General features: G+C 42.0%; 1 protein-coding gene across 1 annotated transcript in view; it reads right to left on the minus strand.

Annotated features, from left to right (window-relative positions):
- The window catches only part of LOC147722400 (leucine zipper transcription factor-like protein 1), a 353,962-nt gene that overhangs the window by 255,323 nt on the left and 79,844 nt on the right, over positions 1-18,795 (minus strand). The window lies entirely within an intron of this gene.

The raw sequence follows: 18,795 nt of genomic DNA on the forward strand, positions 1-18,795 counted from the left end.
CTCCCACTCATGGTGGAGGTCCGCACGAACTAATTTAGTTTCAGGTAATGGGAATGTACCTGTCATGACTAATGACTTAAGACGGGTGAGATGGCCGTATGTCCTGGCCAATTTGTCCACTTTGGAGTCCATTAAATTGGAGACAGTCAATGCTATTGCTGCCATGACAAAAGCAGACCCTGTAATACCAGATTCGGTTGAATTAACTGATATACATGACACCTTCTTTTCTGTGATAAAACCGCACTTTACCAAGCCAGCAAAGTATAACAGAAAAGCGCCAATCACTATGGCGTCCTGGTTCAACAAGCAGTGCAGGGTAGCCAGACTGGAGTTGGGCAGAGCACTTAAAAGCAGGGTTAGGGCTACGATTAGCGCCAGTAGGAAACATTATAATGATAGTATCCGCCTGGCCAAGAAGTTGTGGGATGAGGAGTATTGGGAGGAGTTACTCGCTGCTTCAGGGCAGAAGGATTCCAGGCTTTTCTGGAAAACCGTGAAATGGGGAAGAGGGGGTGTCTCTAATCAACCCGACAACAATGTCGATGAGGCATTGTGAGTCGAGTATTTTAAACCCCAGTATGCTGAGAGCAGGGATCTAATGGCCATAGAACCAATCCCCATGATATTCTGTAAGGGTGATTTATTTTCATGCAAGGATGCGGAACATGTAATAGCAAGTTTGCAGGGGGGGAAAGCCCCTGGGCTGGATGGAATCCCCTCAGATATCTTTAAACATGACAAGGCCCAGTGGGCAAAATACGCGACCCTGTTGGGAAATGGCCTAGCGAAAGGGGCTAAAATCCCAAATATATGGAAGGGGGCAATAATAATACCGATCTTTAAGAAAGGCGATCGGTCACTACCAGCAAATTATAGACCAATAAGTTTGTTGGCCACCATGCAAAAAGTGGTGGGGAAGATGCTGGTTGACAAACTTATGGCCTGGGTAGATGATAATAATGCGTTATCCCCCTTTCAGGCAGGATTCAGACGTGCAACTAGTACGGTCGACCAAATTTTTCGCTTCACCATGTTGCGGTGGGGGACTGTACTCCTGGGCAAAGGAAGGCTCTATGTAGCATTTGTAGATCTCAGGGCCGCCTTTGATCTGGTGCCCAGGCGCACGCTGTGGGAGGTTTTGTTTAAATTAGGGGTCCCACCTGACTTGCTCACGCTGATAATGCGTCTGCATGAAAGTAACTACGCAAAGGTCCAGTGGGGGAGGAATGGGGAATCCACTGCTAACTTCCCAGTTGAGCGGGGGGTCCGGCAGGGATGTGCTATGGCACCCCTGCTGTTCTCCCTGTTCATTAATGGCATTGTGGACAGGATTTTGGACGCAATGGTCGATGCACCTTCGTTAGCGGGCATCAGAGTCCCCATTCTGATGTTCGCTGACGACACCCTGATCGTGTCTAAAACCCCGTCGGGCCTCCAGAGAGCTTTGAACATTTTCGACTCATTTTGTAAGGAACGGGGCCTAGAGGTTAATGTAAATAAGACTAAGTTGATGGCCTTTGGGCAAAAGTGCCACTCTCGACCCAATGTTTCTTTGAACAATATTAAGCTTGAGTCGGTAGATGTTTTCACGTATCTCGGGGTAGAGATATCAAGTAAACCGGGTTGGTCACGACACATAGAGAAGGCGGTGTTGAAACATCAGCAGATTTCTGGTGTACTCAGGGTTGAGCAAATAAAATCTAAAACCAGGCCCATAAAACCTGTTCTCATGGTTTATGACGCAAAGGCCCTGGGCGCAGCCCTTTATGGGGCTGAAGTCTGGGGCTTTGAGAGTCTTATTACCCTTCAGAGATCTGAGAACAGGTTCCTGAGAGGGATAACTAGTCTCCCTCAAAGCACCCCACTCATACCGCTTGGTTTAGACTTAGGTAGAAGATCGCTTACTGACCGTGCCCGATTGAGGCCTATCCTTTATTGGAGACGTTTATGGACAACCGTGGAAATAAGACACTACGCCGAGGGGTTCTTAGCATTAGCCAAACTTGATGTTTTCCACAAAATCGCATGGCTAAAAACGTTAAGAGATGCACTTTTTGAGCTTGGGCTCTCCAAACTGTGGGAAAACCCCTTAGGGGAAGTATTCCCCAGCAAATCCAGTATTAAAGAACTATATTGGAACCACATTGATCAAAAACTTTGGAGAAGCGTAACCTCGGAATCCTTGGGGGCTAGATTCTTGGAAATTAAACATCAGCCATCCTTAGAAAAATATTGGGATACTATAACTCTCCCAACAGACAGGAAATTATTTTTCCAGTTAAGGGCAGGCTCTCTCCCCTTGAGGTGTATGACGTCCAGTTGGAAGACTGGAGGTAGTGCGTGTTGCCCGTCATGCGGGGCCCCCAATGAAAGCATCGCACATTTTCTATTCTCATGTGTGGCTTATGTAAATCCAAGGAAATCTTGGCTGGCCCCAGTTTGTAGGAATCTCGGTGTACTAAGTGGTGTTGAGGGGCTAAGAATTATTTGTTCTTCCACTGAAATGTTCATTGTAGTCGGAACTGCCAAATATTTGGGGTGGGCATGGTCCTTAAGGAGGAGGGCTCTAGCTACCAGTACCTTCTGATTTCTACATCCTCCCAATTTCCTGTGTACGGTTTTGATTTGTAGATAGCAACTGGGAGATATATATGAATCTTAAATTTAAAATGCGGATAACATGTATGCTATGAATTCTATTGTATAAATCCGGGAATGGTCCGTAACGCGGAGGTTTCTATACTGTAACATGCATGTAGTTTCTGCTTTGTATGAAAAAGCTTATATTAATCCCAATTGACAAATAATTTTTTATGTCTGTGTATTATGTATTTTTAACTATAAACTAACTGTTATAGATTGTTTGATGTTTTTAAGAAATGTATGTAATTTATATGTGTGTGCTTTTATGAGTGTACAACTCGAATAAAGCTTTTTCAATCAACTTCCTCCCAATTGGGAGTGGGCAACGGCGCCAGAGGAAGCTCCTGCTCATGGCTTGCAATTGGCATGTTAATTAATTTCCTAAAATTGCTTTTAGACTGCTATTAGGTGCAGACTAGTTCCCAGGTTCTTTTATGACCCCCTCACTCTTATGCATTCCTGATACATCAAACACAGAGACCTGCTATTTAAACAACTGTTTGGCTTCCCCTTCTTTATGCTGACAGTTAAACTAAATCTGCAGTCTGTCCTCTTGATGGGACTGATAGCAGGCACTTGGTTCTACCATCAGCTTGCAAGAGTGTATTTTTTCATATGCTATGCTGACTTCCAAAAATGACAAAACCATGCAATAGAATTACAGCATTTTACCAAACAAAATACATGCGAAACATCAGCCTTATTGCACTCGGCATCTCAAGAAAAATGTCTGTGCTGCATTAAATGAATGCACAAATGAGACAACATATTTTAGATGCTGTAGGTTAGTTTGCCACCCATTTAACACGCTAACTATTGATAGCTGGGCAATATACATTCATGCCACAGTGTCATCCACAGGTCCAAGCAACACGGGGACATGAACAAAAAAGATCCTCTCACTTTGAAGTCTGAGAAAGAAAAGTAAAGAGACGGCCTCAGAAAACAGCGTCTGACATTTGACCACAGTCTTTGAATGCACAGCAAATGTGACTAGATAAGAACAAGATTAACAGGCCTGTTTACAGAAACAGAGATATTGGAAGAATGCTGAAAGAAGCAACAGCAAATAGATAACAGAGTGAGTGAAAACACAAGCACACGTGTGAAGTGCTCACCAACATAGAACAAACTAGGCCCTAATGGTTATAAAATGGGAGCAATAGATGGATACCAGAACTTGGTCCATGCTTTAAAGTAGGGGTAAAGACAAGAGGCATGGCGCATACATGCCAAGGATAAATGGGGAGAAAGAATATGAGAGCGATAAAAGAGCCAGGAAATGGGAAGCAGACGGGCAGGCTAAAGCCCACATATTGAATAAAACAGTCTATTCAAGACAGCGCATGCGCTGTAAAAAGCCATGGTTATGGGTCCTAACTGGACAATTCTACTGGCATCTTATCTGCTTTGAGTACTGGGGTGTCTTTGTCCTCTCTCACATTTGCACTATTACTTTGGAAATTAAGAGGATAGGACTCCAATGTGGGGAAATTCTTGCACATTTGGCAGAAGTTATTCAGAGGTCTCGCCATCCCTCGACTTTGAATTGCTATTCAATACACAATGATATTTCTTTGATACTTCAACTTCTGTATGATGGGTTCACAAAGGATCTAGCAGTATGTACAGTGGAGGCACAATGGTCTGCTTTCATAGCCTTCTGTAATCCTTGTGGTGGTACAGACCAGAATGGGGATTTGGTTGAAAAACGTTTTTCTAATTCTGAGGATGTTGGAAAAACTATCAGGCTTGCTTGGAATTTACCTTTCGTGCAGTAAATGTTGCAAGGTGTTTACATTGAACCTTTAATTTCTATGCATTTGAAATATGAAACTAAGATGGAGATATTCTTGGGGTCATATCTGCCAGAAGAATTGGAGAACTTAGTGCTTTGCTGAGGAAATGCCCAATTTTAAAGATGATAAAAGAGGAGATTGTATTTAGGCTTTATCCTGCATTAATTCACAAAGTTTCTACTAGATTTCATAGAAAATAGGACATCATGTTACCTACATTATTTTGTAGACTGTCTTCTACGGAAGAGGAACTGTGGCATTTACCAGAGGTAAAAAGAGAATTTTCTGTTTACTTAAATAGACGTAATATTTTTAGAGATTCAGATCATTTTTTTGTGGTGTTTGTTAATGGACAAAGACACAAGGTATCTTACATTTCTATTAGCAGATGGATTTGCTCTATTATTCCTATGGACTATTCATTATCTAACATGCCTGTACTTGAGGAATTTGGAGGAGGTCAGCAAGGAATATCTTTGCATCATGGGCAAAGATTCAGAAGGGATCTCCTTGAAATATGTATTGCTGTTACTTGGTCCTCTTTTCATACTTTTGTTAAATACTACACTACAGAATTGGGGGTGTTGGTGAAAGTTCTTCTGGTCACAATGTTCTCAGATCAGTATTAAGTAAGTAAGTGTTTGAATTATAGGTTTTGTTTGAGGAGCATTAAACGTTTGTTATTATCTTCTGGGTCTCATGAAGAAAGTAAGCTTTGGTATACCTCAAAAGTAATGACTAAGATGACATGAAATTAAAAACATTTATATAGCGCAACTAACACCCAAGGGTGTCTAGGCACCGACTCAAGGAAAGAACTGCAAAAGCTAACCGAAGAGGTCAGATGCTTTTCTAAAAGCCAGCTCTTGAGTTTCCATTCTTAGTTCTAGCACAAGAGAGTTATAGAGTCTAGTGGTTCCCACCAGAATACTTCTGCCACTCCATCCAGCTTTTATAAATTTGGGCACAACAGTGTTGTGAGCTGAGGTAGACCTCAGCATCCGAGCAGGAAAGTACAGTTGAAAATTACGTTTAAAAAAAGATCAGACCCCTTATAAAGGAATTACTTTGGTTCATCATCTTTATGATTCCAATAATGATCCATTACCTTTTTCCTCCTTAGCCAAACAGTTTTCTCTTACTAATTTGGATTTTTATACCTTTTTAAAAATAAAAGTTGCTCTTGCTAAGCTGCGTCTTGATCCAGTTTCTCCTACTATATATCTTTTGCAGATGTGGCTTAGATCTGGGCATGTGGCTTCTAAGATTTATAACTTGTTGTCTTCCAACCCACCTGCCTTAACTACTGTTACTCAACAGAAATGGTTACATCATTTTGATCATGTTCTTACTAAACATATCTCCTCAGACACTTGGCAACTGATTGGGAGGCTTTCTCTTCGTAATAAAATTGCCCCTTCTTTAATTCAATCTAAATTTTTTTCTCTTAACTTATTACTTTGGACTCCAGTACACTTACATTCTTTCAATCTTAAAGATGATGATCTTTGTTGGAGTTGTGGCTTAGCCGCCGGTACTTATCCACATATGTTTTTTGAGTGCTCCTTACTCTAGCCTTTTTGGGATTTGGTCCATAAACATCTTATGTTAAAATTTCAGATTCAATTTCAGCTCTCCTTTACCATGATTTTGTTGGGTCCATGGGTGTCCCCTATACCATTACCATTGGACTCTTTAGATTTGCAAGTATTAGACCTGTTGTTGACTATTGCGGTGAAGATTATCCTTATGGAATGGAAATCATTTAGCTCCATTTCTTATCGTACTTGGTGGGCATGGGTATCTTTTTTACGAGGGGCGCATACTTATGTAGATGAGGCTCATCTCTCCCCTTCTATTTCTAGTGGGGTTTGGAAAGCTTTGGATGAATATATGGGTTTGGCTTCAAAAGGGTTGGTGGAAAAATATCCCTTTGTTGGGTCTCTCTGATTACTTTATTTCTTTCTTTTTGTACTGCTGCAGGAGATCGTTCCTTCCTTCCTTTCTTCCTTCTCTCTTTCCCCTGCCCCCCGCTTTTCTCTCCTCCTCCCCTTTCTTCTCCCTTCTTTTATTCTTCTTTCCTCATTTGTGATTTCTTCTTTTCCTCTTTCTCTCTGTCTTCCGTTTTCTTTCTTTCTCTCTCTTCTTTTTTTTTCCTTTAATCAATTTTTTTTCAAAGTGATACATTTTACTTTTATTATAGTTCCTCGTTGTTATTCTTTCCTTTTTGTAATACGCTTATGAAACTGGTTAGAGGAACTGTATGTGACATATTCACATCTGTTTTCTTGTATTTCTTTTTTGATCAACTGTATCACTTTCTTATTGTATTTAACTATTGATATGCCTTTTTGGAAACTAATACAATATTTGGAGAAAAAAAAAGAAAGAAAAAAAAAGATCAGACCCGTACCGTGTACAGCTTTGAAGGAATGCGAAGAGCCTTAAAGTCAATGCGTTTCTTCACCGGAAGCCAGTGAAGTTGTCTGAGCGCAAAAGCTTGAGAATACAGCATTTTGCACAATCTGAATTTAAGGGAGACATTTTTTCCTGAGATTAACAAAAAGACCATTACAATAGTCAGCCCTGGACATCATCAGAGCTGTGGTGACCAGTTTTTGAAGATTGTGAGGGATGAACGGAAGAACTTTTCTGAGAAGTTTCAAAGTGTAAACGAGGCCGAGGTAATAGTATTGACATGACCCTCGAAAGTAAGCTTGGAGTCGAAAGGTACTCCCAGATTCTCCACCTTACTTGCTGGTGTAGGGAGAAAACTGAACTACTGTGTCCAGTAGGAAGGCAACCAGAAATACAAATTGTTACCAAACAAAAGGACCCCAGTCTCATTGGAATTAAGCTTCAAACAATTAGAAGCCATCCAATGCCCAACTTGAAGTAGACAATTGTGGAACTGTGTAGCCGTGTTAGAAGAATTGCTTGCCTTAGATACTATAATTTTGGTATCATCAGCATAGGAAATCGCTGAGAATCCCGGAGACCAAATCATTTGTGCCAGAGTGGCGACGTGGATAATAAAAAGGGTCAGGTTCAGAGATGAGCCTGGGGAACACCACAGGGGAGTGTGAAAGTGGGTGACTTAAAGTAAGCTAGGGCAACAAATTGTTCATGATCAGTCAAGAATGATTCAAGCAATATCAACACTCTCCACTTAATGCCCATTGTGTCTAGGCCATCTATCTAGCAGTCATTTATGATAGACAGTATCAAATGCTGCATAGAGATACAACAGCATCAATGCCACATCCCCCCTGCATCAACTGTCTGCCTAACCTGTTCAGATGCTGTGATCAGAGCCAGTTCTGTGCTGTGATGTTTTCTAAACCCATAATGGGTAGGGTGAAGATGTCCAAGCGTCTCAACAAAATCTGAAATTTCAATGTTCATAGCTTTCACCACCGTTTTCGCAGGTAGAGGGAGTCTGGAAATGGGGCAATAGCCAGGGCCAGACTGGTCATAGCGGGCACCAGGCTATCTCCCGGTACACCGCACGGGTGGGGCCGCTTTTGGGCCCCTGGGGGCCGTTTATGTTACAGGGCCGGCCCTGTACCAAAATCGGCCAAAAAACGGCCCAGCAAAGAGCTCTGCGGCACCCCCAACCCCGCCCCACCCGAGTGGGGAGGGGGTCTGGCCGAGCACTTTGCTTGGCCAGACCCCGGTTGTGGTTCTCAGTCCGGCCCTGGCGATAGCTATCAAGGTTCGTGTTGTCCAAGTTGTTTTTTTTTTTTAAGTGGAAGAATTGACGCCAACTTCTACTTAATGGGAAAAATGAATGAAGAGAACATTTGATTGAAAATAGGTAAAAGATGTATGGCAAGGGTTTCCGGCAATAGGCGGAAAATCTTAGGAGGACAAGAATCGAGGGGATAACCAGATTTGGCAAGAAGAATCAGATTTATAACTTGATCAATGGTCAAGTGCAAGAAAGATATAAAGCAGGGGGGTACTGACGGATTCAGTTATAGACTCTTGGATAGCATCAAAAGTGTCAGCTGTAACCTGCGGACCCTGAGAGGAAATTGGTCCCAATGCGAAATTGCTGTAGACTGCCTTAATCTTATCCTGGATGAAAGTGGCCATAGAGTTGCAAAATCCTTGGCTCACATTAGTTTTTATGGCCTCTGAGGGTTTAGCTAGCTTTCTCCCTGTAGCAAACAGTTCCTTGGAAGAATTTCTTGAAGCTTTGACAGACGTAGTATAATAGCGAGTTTTTTCCTTAAGAATTAGCTCTTTATAGGTCGCAATGGACTGTTTGTATACTTCCTTTTCACTGGAGCCATAATGGAATCTCTATTTCATCTCCAGTCGGCAACAGGTTCTTTTTGAGACTCAATGGTTTCGAACAACCACGGTTCTGAGGGTTTAGATCTATGGTTCAAATTTTTGTTTCTGGTATTAAATGGTCTATTGATTTATGTAACCATTGATTAAAAGTGACAGCAGCTTCATTTGGGTCATTGCTAGATGACTGAGGATTCTGAGTCAGGGATCTATCTGAGGCTTCTGCAATAATAGTGTTCCAAGGGTGAATTCATTTGTGGGTTGCTGCCTGAAACCCATTTGGTGAGGACATATGGGGTTTAAGAGTTTATGACCCCTTTATTGTCAGACCAGACCAGTGGGACGGAGAGTGAGATCTGGAGTGAGTCATTATTTAAAAATACCCCATCCAAAAGATGGCCTGCCGAATATGTATCCCCAATAACATGTTAAGTAAGCCCTACGCTTTCCATAACATCTATAAGATGGACAGAATCACCATCCTGAGTTCCTTCTAAGTGAAGATTGTAATCCCCCAGAAATGAAAAGTCGGACGACTTAGAGATAATATCCATAGTCTGACTCAAAGTATGTAAAAATGTTGCCCAGGGGGGCGATAGATAAGGATGCCATTAAATGAATATTGGTTATTTAGTTGGATCTTAAAAGATAATGCTTCTAAGAATTTGGTATTACTTTGATTTACAAAGAGCCCTTTCCAGACACTCCAATATATCACAGCTATACATATCACCGCCTCTCTTTCCCACTTGATCTTGCCAAAAGATATCAAAACATGCCGGTCGAAACAGCTATAGACAGGCCTGGGACAGATGTCTCATCTAAAAAACGTGATGTTGATTGCTTGCATATCCATGAAATCAGAGAACTTCAGCGAGTGCTTGATCAGGGAATGTGCATTAATTAGAGTGCAACGGACTAACTTTGCTGGGGTTTGTGCCTTCAAAGCAGAGGCTGAATTTGCTGTAAAGGTTTTAATATTTGTGTTAAAAAGAGTGAAGTCGACTCTGGGTTTCTATCTAAGCAAAAAGAGGGACCCAAGCAATGCTTACCCCTAGAATTCTAGTCAAGCAGTTGGTTTCTGAAATATATCCGTTGGTTTATAGGCTGGAACGGCAAACCGGTAAAATAGCTGGCGCTGAGCGCGGTCCGTCCGCGGAACGGCTAGCCTTCGGCACACGAGCAACGCACCCGCTGAGCAGATGCGTGGTTGTGGGAATTATATAGCCCTCCATGAAGGAGGTGTGTCTACCACATGAGTGTTAAAGTGCAAAGGCAGCCTAAAAACAGATAGTCAAATGAAAAGGGGCAAACCTAGAGTCCAGCACCCTGCAAACCCCACACAGGCTCCCCTGTGGATGATTGTAACTGGAAAACAAGTGAAAACAAATAAATGGATGTAAAATGTAAAACATACAATGAGCAATAGCTAAAAACGGACCCTGCAGAATGGCGCCCACTGTTGACTGGGAGCCAGGAAACTCCAAACTGGGGCCAAATGCCTAAAGCACCCAACTCCTACAAGGAAAAGAACAAGAGTAATAGAACTATCAAATTCGTTGGTGCTCAACTGAGCTGCGCGGACGCGCTGTTGTGAGAATTATAGAGCCCTCCATAAGGGGGTGTGTCTGACACACAAGCGCTAAAGCGCGAAGGCAGCCTAAAAACAGGTGGTCAAATTCTTTGGTGCTCACCTGAGCTGAACAGACGAGGAGGAGTCGGACTAAGGGTTAGGAAGATTGCCCGTAAGTAACCAGGGTATAACTTGTCTGCCACTGGTTGTCACAAAATAGGGAAGCTTTTCTGCAGAAGCTTCAGGTGATTAATTCAAGTTACCTCTCTCTTCTAAATCAGGCCCTAGGTTTAAAAAATGTATAGATTATTGTAAACACTACAGCATTCAGCAATAACATTGTAATGCGTGTAGGTTGTTTATGCTCTATAGTACATTTTTAGGACTGCATGTGGCCACCCTAAATTAAGGTTAGTGCAGAATATTTTCCTGCACATTCGTGTATCTGATTCAAATACCATCAGGGCACTTTCATGCTTTCAAAATCAAAATCATAGAGAGCCTATATTTATGTATAGTCTATTTTCTATTTGAAACTAATTTGTGCATAATTGGAAGAGGTGTGGAGCAGCGACTCCGGACCACGGGTTCACGGTTCGATCCCCGGCGGTAGGTCAGCCCAGCACCATGTGACTCTGGGCATTAGCTCGCTTAATCTTCCGGAGGGCCCCCAGCGCCGGGAAACCACTTCGGAGGTAACTGTGCGCTTTACAAATTCAAGGTATTATTATTGCCCATTTTCATTTCTTAGTATAGGAAAACAAGGGTACCCCTATAAGCAAACGTGGGGTTGTAATAGGTTTACAAAAAACAGCGGTTCAGGGTTGGCCTTACAAGGTCCGGAGTTACTGCCCCGGTGGGGCGAAGTGCAATTAATTTCAGAATGAACATTTAATCATGGAGGGAGCAAGGGTGTAGGGAGACATAAATGGTTTATTTTACAATTGGTAACAGTCAGGGATTCATCGGGTGCTCACATAAGTGACAAGATGTATTTTTGTGACAGGGTGAATGTGCTCTGAATAATAAAAAACATCACAAATACAACAGAAAAAGAAACTCCAACTAAATATGTACAAGGAAAAAGGGGTTCCTTGTTGTGCTGTCTGTCCAATGTAGCGTAGGTTGCAAAGGCAGGTAATGCAATAAATTACATTTTTTGAGTTGCAAATCGTAAATGCTTTCAAAACATGCTTACAGTTGTCATATTCAAAGACTTTTGTGATTATTGTGGAATCGCATGCCATGCAGTGGTTACATTTGTGGTGTCCACCTAACGGTGGAAGGTTGAAATATGACTGAATGGAACTGTCTTTTTTAGTGAGTGTACATGCCCTTACTAGATGATCTTTTATGTTGCGACCCCGTTTAAATGAGAAAAGGGGGCTCCTGTGTTGAACTCCAGGGGATCTAGGACAGACCAATGCTTTTTTACTAGTTTAGTCAAATTATTGCTTACTGTGCTATATGTTGTAACACATGTGGAGAAGTGTGGCTCACTGGTTAGAGGAGGCATACCCTGAAGCTGAGGTCAGACCCGAGACCAGGGTTCGATTCCCGATGCGGCAGGGTCCTGAACCCAATTGTCCACGGACTCGATAATTCTCGCTTCGGTGCCTACTCTAAGCACGAGTTCACACTATGCAGCTCTGGGCAACAAGCTTGCTTAATCTCCACAACGGCCCCCTGCGGCGGGATGCCTGGCTTTCACCTTGGGGATGCCCAGCACGGGTGATCTCACAGGGAAAAACCAGGACGGGTTCCCAAGGCAAGCGCCGAGATGCCCAAGGGTAAAATCGAGCGCTATATAAGAACACACATACATGTGATGCGGGAAAAAGGTTTTTTCTCGTGTGTTTCTAACAAATGCTTGCGGTGTGAGTACCAGGCTCTTTTCATTGCGCGTTTGACTAGCCTTCTGGGGTAGCCTCTGGCTGTTTGTTTTTTGCACAGTACCTCTGCTTCCTGAATAAAATCTTCTTTGAATTTGCAGTTGCGCCTGATCCTAAGGAATTATCCATAGGGTAGGCCATCCCTTAGAGCCCTAGGGTGTGCCTATGGTATTCTAGCAGGGTATTTCTCTCAGTTGGCTTTCTGAAGAGGGTAGTGTACAATTCGCCATTGCGGCTTTTGATGGGGACGTCTAGGTAGTCTACCTGGCTGTTATTGTAGTTAAAGGTGAATTTCAAATCAGGTTAGGTATTGTTTAGCCATACACAGAAAGCAGTCAGTTCAATGTCGTTGCCACTCCAGATCATTAGGACATCATCGAAGTACCTGCGCCATACACAGATTTTTTCACTGTATAGATTTGAAGAGTTCAGAATGATATTGGATTCCACGTCGTCTACAAAAAGACTAGCAAAGTTGGGAGCAAACATCGCCCCCATAGACGTGCCCTTGCACTGCCTATACTAGGTATTTTGAAAAAGGAATTTGTTTCTTGTTAAGGCAATTTCTAACAGTGAGATAATAAACTCACTCGTTACCCTGTATGGTGCTGGTCGATTATCAAGATGTCTCCTAATGACCTCTATGCCCTTTCCCTGGGGTATATTGGTATACAGAGACTCTATGTCAAGAGTGACAAGGAGTTATGTGGTTTGGTCGAAAGGTTGTGATTCAATGAGGTTGATTAGGTGAGTGTTATCTTTAACATAGGTTACTGTATCCTGGACTAGGTCTTTTATGAAGAAATCAATATATTTCCCCAGAGGCTCGAGGATAAAACCACAACCAGACAAAATAGGTCTGCCTGGGGGTGCCTCTATGTTTTATGCACCTTAGGGAGGGTGTACAGGACAGGCGTCTGGGGATCCTTGTTATTGAGGAAAAGGAAATTGTTTTTACTGATAAATCCTTTCTCAATACCCTCTTTTGTTATAGAAAGGATATTCGTGCTGATCCTGTTTTGGGGGTTGTTCGAAAGCCGTTCATAGTGTAAGACATTGTTCAGATGTCAAAGTATTTCTGCATCATAGGCCGTTTTATATTGGATAACGATTCCGCCCCCCTTATCACAAGGTTTTATCACATTGTTATCTATTTGTTTTAGTTTATTCAGGCTGTTCTTTTCTTCTAGGCTGGCGTTGTAGGGGGTGAATTCATAATTGTCCTTCATTTTGGTTAGGTCTTTTAGGACAAGGTGCTCAAAAGTAATCACCTCTGGGGGCATGCAGCCACTTGGGGGATTAAATTAGAGGGTGGACGTAGTCCTGTCGTGTCAGTTTTCTGAGTGGAGTCTCTGTTCAGGAGGAAGGCATAGAGTCTCACTTTTCTAAAGAATTGGAAAACCTTTGCCTGTATGTTGAACCAGTTAAGTTTTTCTGTAATTACAAATGACAAGCCTCTGCTCAGTAGAGCGATGTCCGTTGAGGCCAGTTGATGTTGGGAAAGATTAAAGATCGGTATCTGTTCCATCTCTTGTGTGGGTTGATTGTCTAGATTTAGTACTGGTATCCCTCTTGGTAAAATCTGTTCCTTGTCTGACTGGCGGGAAGTTGTATCTGGCCCTGCCTCTGCCCCTCCCTCCCGGGTTCTCTGGCCCCCCCACCATCCCTTTTCACCAACCCTCCAACCCCACCCCGCCTCCGTCTAGTCGCGCCCAAGAATCAGGCCACGCCACAGTCTAATTACGTTGTCCCGTACACAGGGAATAGCGTCTAATCCCCCAGACAGTTGGATGCAAGCAGCCCGCACCGTCAAGTTCCAGTCTCAGTGTAAGAATAATACCTCCTCTACGCCATACCTTCTTAGCTTACGCACACTATGGGCATTTATTATTGCTCTTTAACCAACAATGGCATCCATATAACCTAATCGCCCACCTGACTACTTTTCACCGCTTCCAGAGGCTAATTAAAGCACACCAGGCTTTCAGATACCACTATTGGATAGACTGACTCTCAGCTACCATGTAAGATTAATCTATTGCCTACGCCCCCTTCATTGATACTCCTACTGTAGTTGTAAGCTAAGTTTAGCCGCCTGACCGTCTATCATCACCCCCAGTAAGAGGCTTCCACCGACCTATGCCTAATAGATTACTCTGTTTCTTACCGGAGGGCTTCCTAACTCAATCTTTTTCCTACAGAAACACAGACCCATGAATAAATACATCCAATTGAGCCCCCAATAACACGCTATTTTAAGGAGAAGTAAGTGATGTCTATTTACTTCTCACTGAAGCACCTAGTTCAGTACACCAGGTGCTTAGCAATTTAATTGCAAATCCCGTTTTGGATCTTCCAAAACCATTGGGAATACATATTGACTGTAGTTGCTGTATCTGTAGGGACATATGGTAACCATAATTCCTTTAATTTAGTTTCAGATCGCTCACCCCCTTGTCGACACCCCCCGCAGCAGGAACCCCTTTTTCCTTGTACATATTTAGTTGGAGTTCCTTTTTCTGTTAAATTTGTGATGTTTTTTATTATTCAGAGCACATTCACACTGTCACAAAAACACACCTTGTCACTTATGTGAGCACCTGATGAATCCCTGACTGTTACCAATTGTAAAATAAACCATATATGTCTCCCTACACCCTTGCTCCCTCCATGATTATATGTTCATTCTAAAATTAATTGCACTTCGCTCCACCGGGGCAGTAATAACGGACATTGTAAGGCCAACCCTGAACCGCTGTTTTTTGTAAACATATTTTCACTTCTTGCCTGCTAATAAAAATAAATCACAGAAACTTGATTAAATTAAATATTTTACTGTGTGGTGATTTTTTTTTAAATAGGACTCTATATAACTACGTATTGTGCTTGCGTCCGAGGTGCATAATGTTCAATTCAAGCAGCCAAGAAGATATACAGCTAAATTGTGCCAGTCAAGGTTCAAGTGGAATGGTATTTCAACTGCGACTATATTCTTGTCGGCCACGTCAGCATCCAGGAATACAATTAAGACTTCTGCTAACAGCAATCACAACTCAATGTGATCTTAACGATTACATTACGATGAACTTTGTCTTGGGGCAAACCTGTTTCCATAGACCCACTGGCAAAAAAAAGCTGTACTCTTGAAAACCAGCGTGAGGGCAAAATATAAAAGGCACGTTGGAGCAGGCTAGCATCATCTAAAAAATACAAGCATTTCGCTTGTTTAGTAACTGACAGGTAAAGGATCCTTAACAAGCTGATAAAAACTGCACCTGCCGTGAATGTCATCTAAGACAGCAAAAATGCAGCGCCTGCAGGCTGCCTTCGTACTCGCTTTCCTTTTTTGTCTCGCATCCTGAGCCACATCAGCAAAAATCACCTCTGCTGATCAGCTCCTTCAGGGCAGAGATGCCTTGAAGTAGCAATGTGCAAAACATGTACTAACACCAACATACAGAATACGGGCGACCAAACATGATACTGCGATTATCAGTCCCCCTACATTTATGCAATGTTGACCTGCTTTGCACATTTCGATCTAAAGATGTACATTGCGTTACAGGCAATTGAATTGTGCATAATTTGCCATGGTATGTGTTGGACTCTTTCAACAGATTGGGGGCAATATGGGACTTTCCACATAGTTTCACGTGTTGCATTACAAACCATGGTCTGATTCGGGTTTTGTCTTAACATAATTAACCCAGCGTCAAAAACAAAAGGTCGGGCCTTGGCAAGCAGGTGCGATGATTATTAATTTTGTTTGTATTGCAAGCATAAATCACAAAAATAATAAAAAGAAGAAACGGTATGCTGCTCCCTATGTGGTGGTCATAGGCTTACAATAAAAAATGTACAACTGAAAAAAATAATCATCACATAATTTTAATAGAGAAGTACGGGTGCTTCCTAGCTCGCAGATGTACTTAGGACAAGTATCAAAAACGATTTTAATTTTGCACTACACAAGAAAATCATGTTTACTGGTATAAAGAAGCTCTACTATTGGCTTTGAATTACTGTAAGGCGAAGAAATAATTCAAACACACGGAGATTACTAAAAAACATACATAGAAAAAAGGACGGAAAGCAAAGGCGATTAAATGGCCCACCAGCACTGATGCTCTTAAGGTGGATAGACATGCGATCTGGTGACGTGCTATCACTCAATGTGTAAGAGAGCCAACAGTTGAAGTGGGGCTACAAGCACCCCTGGCTGCATGCTGGGATGAGCAGAAGCAAAATGCTGAAGAAATCAATAAATTAAGAAAGAGATGAGCCAAAGCCCATTATCTATGGATAGATGTTTGTACGTATAGATGTTTTTTTATTCATGATTTTTTAAAATGTTATTACACAAAAATAACGAGCCAGCAAAAGCAGTGTCCAGGCCAGACCTAAAAAATAACCATTAAAAAAGCAAAATTCAATTTAAGGGATTGATTTTTGAGAAAGGATATATTCTGTCCAGCGTATAATAAAGCAGATACAATAAGACCTTTGCAAATAGAGGGGCAGAAGATCTACACCTCTCAGTTGTTGGTGTGTTATTTACATTCGGATCAGCCCACAATCACCAGAAGTGAAAGACTCAACCATGAAGCATGGCTTGTCCCCACTGCACCAGCACAGCGACATTTCAAAGATGGAGTAAAAAGAATCTACAAAGGGAGGTCTGTCATTTAATTTTCAGATAACCTACCATTGCTACCTGTTTGATTAGTTCACACGGTTTCTGAATCAAGCACCCTATTTTCACAGGCCCACCTCACAGCTATTATGCCGTTCATTGACAGACAAGATCATTTACTATAGGAGCACTTAGCAGCCTGCCACCCACAAGCCACTGCTGCAGAACCACTTATTCAATGTTTACAGCAGGGATGCTACCAGAGCAACCTCCACCAATTCTGCAGCCAGGGCCCTCTCATTGCATTGTAATAGTGCCTAGCGGGGATCGACAAAGGACAGTACACCGATTGCAAGACAAAGATGCTTTAATATGCGGTACTACAAAAATTGAAGGAATGGAGACATATGGCTTAATGCATGATGTCCGACGGAAAAATATACACGTGATTGGGTCTCTCTTTTTGCTACTTGCTTTTCTCAGAGGTATTGTTTTTTCTGCTAAATATCCATTAATAATTGCCTAAAGTACAAAAGAAAGTGCCTGTGCAGTTTATGAACTCTTCACGTAATGTATATGGTGCACTTGTTCTTACTTAGTAGTTGACTGACTGCTAATTCTTGTCAGATTGGGGCATTTACTGCTGAGGGTGCTTTCTTGAAGTCGGATGGAACGTGCTCAGCGTGACTAACCTGTGAAAACATATTTTTAACCAGCAGATTAAGAAAACAGTACTGTAAAATGCACTTGCGGACTTCATCCTCAGAGCGTTTAACCAGGACTGGCTTTGCTATGCTCGCTCGCTTTGCTAAATTGTTAGAGTAAAATTAGTTGAAATGCGTTACAATTCAAGATAACTTTAACAGGATTGAGGATTTAGTACATTTTCCAGATATAATTTGCAACATTTTCACTCGCCAGTAACAGTTAAAGCAAGAATCCACAGGTAATTAATTCAAACCTTCACATGCCCGGCCTCTAGATTCCCAGCAACATACAATACAAGCCTACACATGCCCTACAAGCAACACTCATTTCCAAACGCCCAACAGCCAGTAAATGACTAGACTTTGCACGCTTCTTAATTAGAATAGTCGTTTACCATATGCCCCGCAACAGTCAACACTTTAATGACTTAGATACCTCTTCCAATACATTTGATATCATATGTATGTACTCACTGTTGCAGAGCTCTAACATATCTCATTTAAAAATCTCTGAACTAGCTTGGCCCCAAAATATTAGCCTTCAAATTACGAGTTTGATTCCAAATGATGAGCTTGGAACACAACGCAAAATCATTGAGTTAACCATCTAAGTTTGCAATATTCGGTAAAATAATCAAGTTAGTACTGGAAAATAAAGCAATCTGTCTTATTATTAGAAGGCAGTCCCAATATGAATGTGTAGATTTTCTGCAGAGGTGACATGTCGTGAGAAGCTTCAACGTGCTTCGAAGCACTTAAGTGTAGCACGCAATCGCGTAAATATAACTGCTAACCATATAATTTAGAACGCTTTGGCCGAAAGAGGGAAGAACATGTGTGGTGCATGGTCTTTTTTTTATAGATGTCTGGCTTCTGCAACACAAACAAGTAATTTGGTTCATGTCAACGAAACATTTCCAAACATAATCTTCAAACACAGCGCAATAGTTCCCTGCAGCTCTAGCACGCACTAAGGATATTTTAAAGTCGAGGTATTCCAGCCATCAGCAAACATTATTTGCATCCTGCCAAGTCAAGGAAAGAAAATTTGCAATACACTGTCCTGTTACTAATGGAAATGTGAATTACATGCGAATATGCAGCACAATCTTCCAAATGTATCTTTAAACAGAAGCAAAGTAGGCTATTGTCTCTCTCTTATGTGTCCTGCGTGCCAGAAAAGAATCAGAAGCACATGTAAATGCACCTGAGGCATGCGCCCTGGTGAAGGGAAGTGACTGTCTCA

This window comes from Lissotriton vulgaris, chromosome 4_1, assembly GCF_964263255.1.
Source record: "Lissotriton vulgaris chromosome 4_1, aLisVul1.2, whole genome shotgun sequence".
NCBI classification, from domain to species: Eukaryota; Metazoa; Chordata; class Amphibia; order Caudata; family Salamandridae; genus Lissotriton; species Lissotriton vulgaris.